A 7,130-nucleotide genomic window follows, 5' to 3' on the forward strand; every position below is an offset into this window, starting at 1 on the left:
TGGGGGTTAGCGTTGCAACATAGAGATTTGGGAGGGAAGGGTCACAAACACTGAGCCCAGGCAGGTGGTATATATATCTTGTTCCCTCTGGATCAGTGATTCCAAAGCACCCAGCAAGCACTCAGCATTTGTTGAAGGAATGAGTGAATGGATGAATGAAGGAAGGAATTGTAATGCTGCCTGGACACTGAGGGGTGAGACGGATCCTTCCCAGATGCGAGAGGAACCTGCCAACCCACTTACATCCCAAGAGGTTTTGGTGACACCAGAGAGGGCCGGACAAATCCCCACTTGGCAAAAAACAAACAAAAAAACAACCTACCGTTTATTAGCAGTGACCTAACCGTTGGCAAAGTTGGGGCGTGCTAGGATACTCTCCCTTTTCCTGAAACATAAAAATATACGTATATTTTAATGTTGAAGGGTAAAAAGTCACGTTGAGCATCTCTGATCTCCCAACCATAAAATATACGCCTGGGATTAGATCCCCACTAGGAAATATTGCCCTGTGATTAGATCTCAAGCCATGAAATATACCCATGGGTTTAGATCTCCACCTTGGAAATACAGTTTGCTGATTAGATCGCCCCCATGAAATATGGCCTTTGGGTTAGTGCATGCCGGTAAAATATGGCCTTTGATTAGATCACTGCAGGGAAGGCTGGGTCGCTAGCTGGGAGCGGGGAGTTTTGCCACATCCTCACAAAGTAAAATATGAATATACGGAGAGGAAGAGAAAGCAGAGAAGGTAAGTTAATGACCGTGACATTTTGGAACTTGGGCTTTCTTGGAGGTCGTCAGTCAGAGGGGCGGGGATGGGGACCGACTTGGCGTGGAGACCCTCCCCCCCCACCCCCCCACTGGCAGCGTCCTCAGCCACGTGATGATGGTGGTGGTCATGGCTGGTGCACGGTGGGGTTCCCACGTGCCAGGCACCGCGCTGAATGCGTCACGAAGGTTGGCTCTTCCGGTTCTCGCGAGGCAGGTGATGTATTTACGGTTCCCAGTTCCAGGTGGAAACTGAGGCACAGGGCAGGGAAGCCGCTCGCTCAAGGATGCATGCTAGAATGTGTCAGAGCTGAGATTTGAACCTGGGTCATCTGCCCCTCGGGACTTTATCCAGAACCACTGCCCTTTGGTTGGCCAAGCTGATGCCATCCATCCTTGGCCTGTGGTGCTGGGGACATGTGGCCCCCGCAGCCTCCCTGTGCCGTAGGGGTGAGGGGTGGGAGTCCCCACGAGAGTCAGAGATACGCTGGTGCTGCTGTTGGATCACCGCGGTGACGATCGGGACAGAGAACCCTAGGATCAGAGCCCAGAGAGGCATGGCGTCCAGCTGGGCTCATCCCCCACCCAATGGCTGCTTGATGGGACACAAGGGTGCTGTCCTCTTGCCTCAGTTCAGGGTCATCTCAGCTCCGGAGCCCCCAGGGGGCCAGCTGAGGACCACAGCCCGCTCCCCTCCGCCTGCCTTCCTTCCCACACTTCCTGCGCTCCCCTACAAGGCCCCCTGCACGCAGCTCTCATGGTCTCATGGTCTGTATCCTGGAGCCCAACAAGGGCTCCCTAGGCTTTGTTGGAGGCAAGCAAGTGATGGCGTGTGGTTCCCGGCACCCAGTGAGTGAGCAGTGACATTTGCTCAAACCCCCAACGGGCGATCTCAGGGAGGAGCAAACAGCTCCGCCCCTTTCCTCTGGGGGCGGGGCCGGTGCTGGGGGGCTGGAGAGGGGGTGCGTGGGGGCCACAGCAGGCTCTCCCCACATGTTAGCTCTGGCTGCATCTTAACTCCCCGCGTGGGTGCTCAGCGGGCCAAGGGAGGGAGAGGTGGGCATCTCCTTATCTCGCTGGAGCCAGCCGACCGGCCAGCTCTTATCGCGGATTTGTGAGCTTGTAAAACATGGCCGGATATCATGCCATCTCCCCGAAGCAAGGGTGCTCTCAGCTGGCCCTTATCATGGGGTGATCTTGGCCTGTGATTGAGGGGAGAGCTGGGGTTGTCCTGGGCGGGCAAATCTGCCAGGGTGGGGGGGAGGTGGCATTAGGCTGGCCCACTGGGGGTGATGCTGTAGCAGGTGGGTGTAGCATGTGTACCAAGCCCCCTGCCTTATTCCCTTCCCCGCAACAGGGTTTCAGGCTGCGGGGTGACCCCGAGAAACTCTAGGAGCCCAGAAGGAGAAAATTCGAGGGGAAAAGGGAGGGACTGCATCAACCTCAGCGACCCCCTTCATTCTCCCCTTCCTGGCTGAGCACCTGCTGTGTGCCAGGCACTCCTCTGGGCTGGCCAGAGCGCTGGGACCACGGTTTCTAGCTGTGTGACCTCGGGCCGGTCACTTGCCCTCTCTGGGCCCCATGTGTCCAGTGGGAATGAGAACACATCTGGCCGGGTTATTCTCGGGGCCTCGGAGGCGGCGGGTGGGAAAGACCTGCCCTGAAAACTGATGTCCTGTGCCCATCGGAGCACGTCGGATCAAAGGATAAGCTGCACGAGGATCACACACAGACGGGGATAACGGAAGTCCCGGGGACCAGAGCGGGATTCCATGAGCGGGAGCAGGTTGTGCTAGGGTTTGCCAAAGACTCTGGGGTGGAAGAGGGAACAAACAGAGAGGGGCATTCCAGGCAAAGGGAATGCTCTCCACAAAGGCCGGCTGGGCAGGGGACACCCGGGGCGGGCCCTTGCCAGTGGTGCCGGAACAGGCGGCCCGGGCCGTGCTGGCCTGTGACAGCCTTGCCGGCTGGGGAGGCCAGGCCCATCTGGCTCTGTTTTTCTCCTATCATTTGGATGCTTTTGTGCTGAGTTCCCCATTTGTCACTGCTTTCCTGTGATTCTCTTTTGAACACAGCATCTGCTGGGGGCTCCATCCGGTCCCCGCCTCCCGTGTCCCGATGCTCGGAGCCGTTTGCAACCTGGGCCTCTGGTCACAGGACAGTAGGTGGCTCTGGCTCCCTCAGTGGGTCTTGGGGATGGAGGAGGGGATGGGTGGGGCCAGGGCAGAAGGCCTGCGTGGCAGGCGCTGGCCGCGTCCGACCCCGGACATGCGGCACCTGCCTGTTCTGAGAGTCGGGTGCCACCGTCCCTTCCCCTGCTGCGTCCTGGGCCAACGGGCGTCCCTTTTGCTATCGGTTGTGCATCTGTCTGTCCCTCCCCAGGCTCCAGGCGGCAGAAGAGCCCCCACCATCCAAGTACTTTCTTTGGAGCCGAGCAAGCCTGGGTTTGCCCCTCGGCTCTGTCACTCACCAGCTCAGTGTCCTGGGGCCTGTGTCCTGCCTCTGTGAAAGGAGGATGGTGTCACCTGCCCGGGGCTCCTGCAGTGCTGTGGGGTGAGCACAGCCCTGGGCCGGGCCCCTGGAGCTGCATCCTGATTCTGCCGGGGCATGTCAGTTAACCTCTCTTTGTGCCTCAGTTTTCTCATCCACGAGATGGGAACGAGAACCGCCTCATAGAGCCGATGGGAGCAGTCGGTGAGGTGATGTATCTGTGAAGTCTCAGGAAGAGCCATGTCCGCTGCAGTCACAGTGACCACCCCTGGACCATTGTCCTGTGGCTGCCCTGGGGCCCAGAGAGGACAGAGGCCACAGCCCGGTCCACAGAGGGGACACTGAGGACCAACAACATTCAGCAACTGGACTAGGGTCATACTGCCCATTAGGATTTGAATGTGTGTGTGTGTGTGTGTGTGTGTGTGCGCACAGGCACACGCAGGGAGGGTATTTGTGAGCATAGGGACACGGTGCCGTGGTTTAGAGGACGTTCAGGAACCAGGAGAGAACTCGAGGAGTCAGCCTCTGAGATACTTTTTGACCCGGAGACTCTGACTCGATGAAGGAACGATCCTGTGGCTTGTTTTCCGAGTCCCCAGACCGGGAGCGCGTGTAAGATGATGGGAAGAATTTAGGAAGAAGCCGGGTGTGCACCGAGCTGCAGCGGGCAGGTCGGCGGGGGAAGGCCAGGAGGCCTCTGCCCCTGGAGGAGGGAGGGAAGGGAGGCGTGTCTGTTGGATTAATAAAAAGTAACGAGCACTAACGTGTTGGGGCATCTACTCGGTGCAGGCTCCATGCTAACCGCGCGAACTCCGTATTTTGGCTCTTACACCCACCCTGTCCGTTTTCCGGGGCCGCCCTAACAAATTACCACGACCCGGGTGGCTAAAAACAACAGAAATTTATTCTCTCACGGCCGTGAAGGTGAGACTTTGAACTCAAGGCGTTGGCAGGGCCGAGTTCCCTCCAGCGGCTCCAGAGAAGGATCCTTCGTTAGCCCTGCTGGTCCTCAGTGATTCTTGGCGTCCCGTGGCTTGTGGACACGCCCCTCTCTGTCTGCCGCTGCCACATGGCACTCTCCCTGTGGGTCTGTCTCTCCTCTTCCAGTAAGGACTCTCATTGTAACTGATCACCTCTGCAGAGACCTTACTTCCAGAGAAGACCACATTCTGATGTGCCGGGTGGACGCGAATGTTGGGGGGGGCCTGATCAACCCAGGACGCCCCCTCTTGAAGGGGGATAATAACGTCACTCCAATCTCACGGAACCTCCTGAAGGTTAAACGTCCTACTCAAGGTCACATGGGGACAAAGTGGCAGGGCTGGACTCGAACCCAGGAGCATATCCGGCGAGGGCTCGCTCCTGCACACCACCAGACTGTCTCCCGCGGAGGGCCGGGCGCTCCCTGCCTCCAGCGGCACAGCACGAGGAGGCTGGAGGTGGGTGGGGCTCCAAGGATAGATGGGAGGCTCGCGGGGAGTCCTCCTTTCCCTTCTTTGTTCACCTTCCGGATCCCTCAGCACCTACCAAGGACCTTCCCTGGGAAGCACCCCCCAGACGCCCTCACTCCGTTAGGACGTGTCAGCCCCTGCGCCGAGCTGCCCCCGCCCTGTTGCCTGTGTCTGTCTGGAACGAATTCTGTTCTCTTTGCACCTTGACGTTCTCTGTTGGTAAGTCGCGTCCACCCTGGTGCTCAGTCTTGACCTCCCCCGGGCAAGGTGCTGGGCTTGGTTCTTCTGTGTTCCCAGTGCCTGACACGGGAAGCAGCACATAGTAGGTGCCCCGTGGATTCTCTCATTCCACACGTAGCTGCTGAGCACAATTGTGTGCCAGAAACCGAAAACACAGCCTGGGACGAGAGACCGTCTGGAGGGGCGACAGGCACGCAGACGGAGACCGTCCATGGGGGAAGCGCAGGGCACCATGGGAGCCAGCGGGGAGCCCAGTCCCGAGGCAGAGAAGGCTTCCCACAGAAGGTGACAGGTGAGGCAGTGCGCTGATGCGGAAGGAGAGGGAAGGTCGCCGCGCAAGGTATAAGCAGCAGGTGCCAAGCCCTGCCAGCAGCCGTGAGAGCTCAGAGCCTTCCAGAACTGCAGGCACTCGCTGAGGCTGGCAGGTGCGTCCAGAGAGAAGGTGGGCGAGGGGAGCTCAGATGAGGAGGCTGGGGCTTTCTCCTGGGGTGGCCTTCCCCTTGACACAGACACTGGGGTGGGGGAGGCATCGAAGGGGCTTAGTGGGGACCGAAGCTGGCAAGAGCGATCTGCTCTGCGAGGCTGGAGGCAGGGAGGCAGGAAGGAGGTTGTCCCGTGATCCCAGGGAAAGGTGCCAGCGGGCTGAACAGATGCCGGGGTGGTGGGGGGGGGGGGGGGGAGCGAGGGGAGAGATGTGGGTATTACTAAATGCTCACCGAACCGATTCTGTATTGACCTTCGGGATTCGATTTGATCTGCACGCAGGGAGGAGGGGCCATATCTTGGACAGCTCCTGAGTCCCTGCTGAGTGTAGAGGGCATCGTTTCTGCTGTGGGGGTGCGGGTGGTGGCACACAAGGGGAAGAGAGAGAACTGGTCTCTGTTTGCCATTTCCTGGCCGTGGAGCCCACCCACCGTACCTGGTGAGGTCCGATTCTCTCCCTTGCCTGCCAGGCCCAGAAGTGTGTTGAGATATACACTGCATGGCCCAGAGATCGACAGCCAATACACTTAGACGTCAGGAAGAGAGCCTGAGGCCTGTTTTCACAGCCACAGCTTAGCACGGGGCTCCACGGGTCCTAAGGTTGCCCCCCCCCCAAACGATCCAAATCAGAGCTGACATTTATCGATGGCTCACTATTCACCAGACTCTGATGCAGGTGCTCGCGACGCATTATCTTACCTGAGCCGCACAGCCCCGTTATTATGCCCATTTGTCAGAGGGAGAAACTGAGGCGTTGGGAGGGGAAGTGACTCGCCCAAGGTCACTCCCCTAGGAAGCGTCAGAGCTGGGACTTGAACTCTTGTTCTCGATTCCCAAGCCCAGGCCTGGGCCACCACCCCAGGAAGGCTCTGTTTTCCCAGGACGCCGATCTGTCCGGAAGATAACCTTCTGCCCCCGCCGCAGCGCCGAGTGGGAAAGCCGTGCCGCGTCCCATCCAAATGAGTGAAGGAAGACTGACGGGCTGGCTTCCTCTCTTTCCCCAGTTTCCCGGTACCAAGTATATATTTTTTCTAATCGGCCTGGCTGCTGATGGTTATCTGGCTTCGCGAGAGAGCGAAAGAGACTTTGTGTCAAATGCTGAAAAATGACTTTTCAGGCAGCCTCTCTGTCTCCTGAAAGGAGGTGACGTGCTCCAAGCATACAAATCACTCAGTGCTCGGGTGTCTTGATGCGAGGAAGGAGTGTGTTTAGATTGCTAAAACCACTCCTGTCCCTTCCCAAGGTCATGGGCAGGCAACCCAGCCTCGTCAGCACCTGGAGGGCAGCGAGGCCTAGAGAAAAGAGGCGGTGTGGCCCCGGATGGCAAGCCTGGGGGACCGTGGGCTCGGGAGGGATGCCTTGAACGCAGGAGGTGTGAGAGCCCAAGACCTGGGATTCCAGGTCTCCGTCAGCCCACAGTAAGCTGTGTGACCTTGGACAAGTTACTTAACCTTTCTGGACCTTGGGAATCCTCCTGCACCCATAGTCCCCCCACCAAACGCTGCCTTCAGCAAGGCCATTCATCCAGCCGGATGTTCTAATGAATGAGCTCGCCTGACGTCAGCTGATGCTCAGAATCCCAGACTGGCTGCAGAATTTCCTGAGAGGCCACTGGGTGTCAGGCAAGAGGGTGGGCTTTGGACCACACCAGGATCTGGTGTGAACCCAGGATCTGGATTGGGCAGCCTGCCTGGG

This window comes from Herpailurus yagouaroundi, unplaced genomic scaffold (genome assembly GCF_014898765.1).
Source record: "Herpailurus yagouaroundi ecotype Mexico unplaced genomic scaffold, PumYag 77, whole genome shotgun sequence".
NCBI classification, from domain to species: domain Eukaryota; kingdom Metazoa; phylum Chordata; class Mammalia; order Carnivora; family Felidae; genus Herpailurus; species Herpailurus yagouaroundi.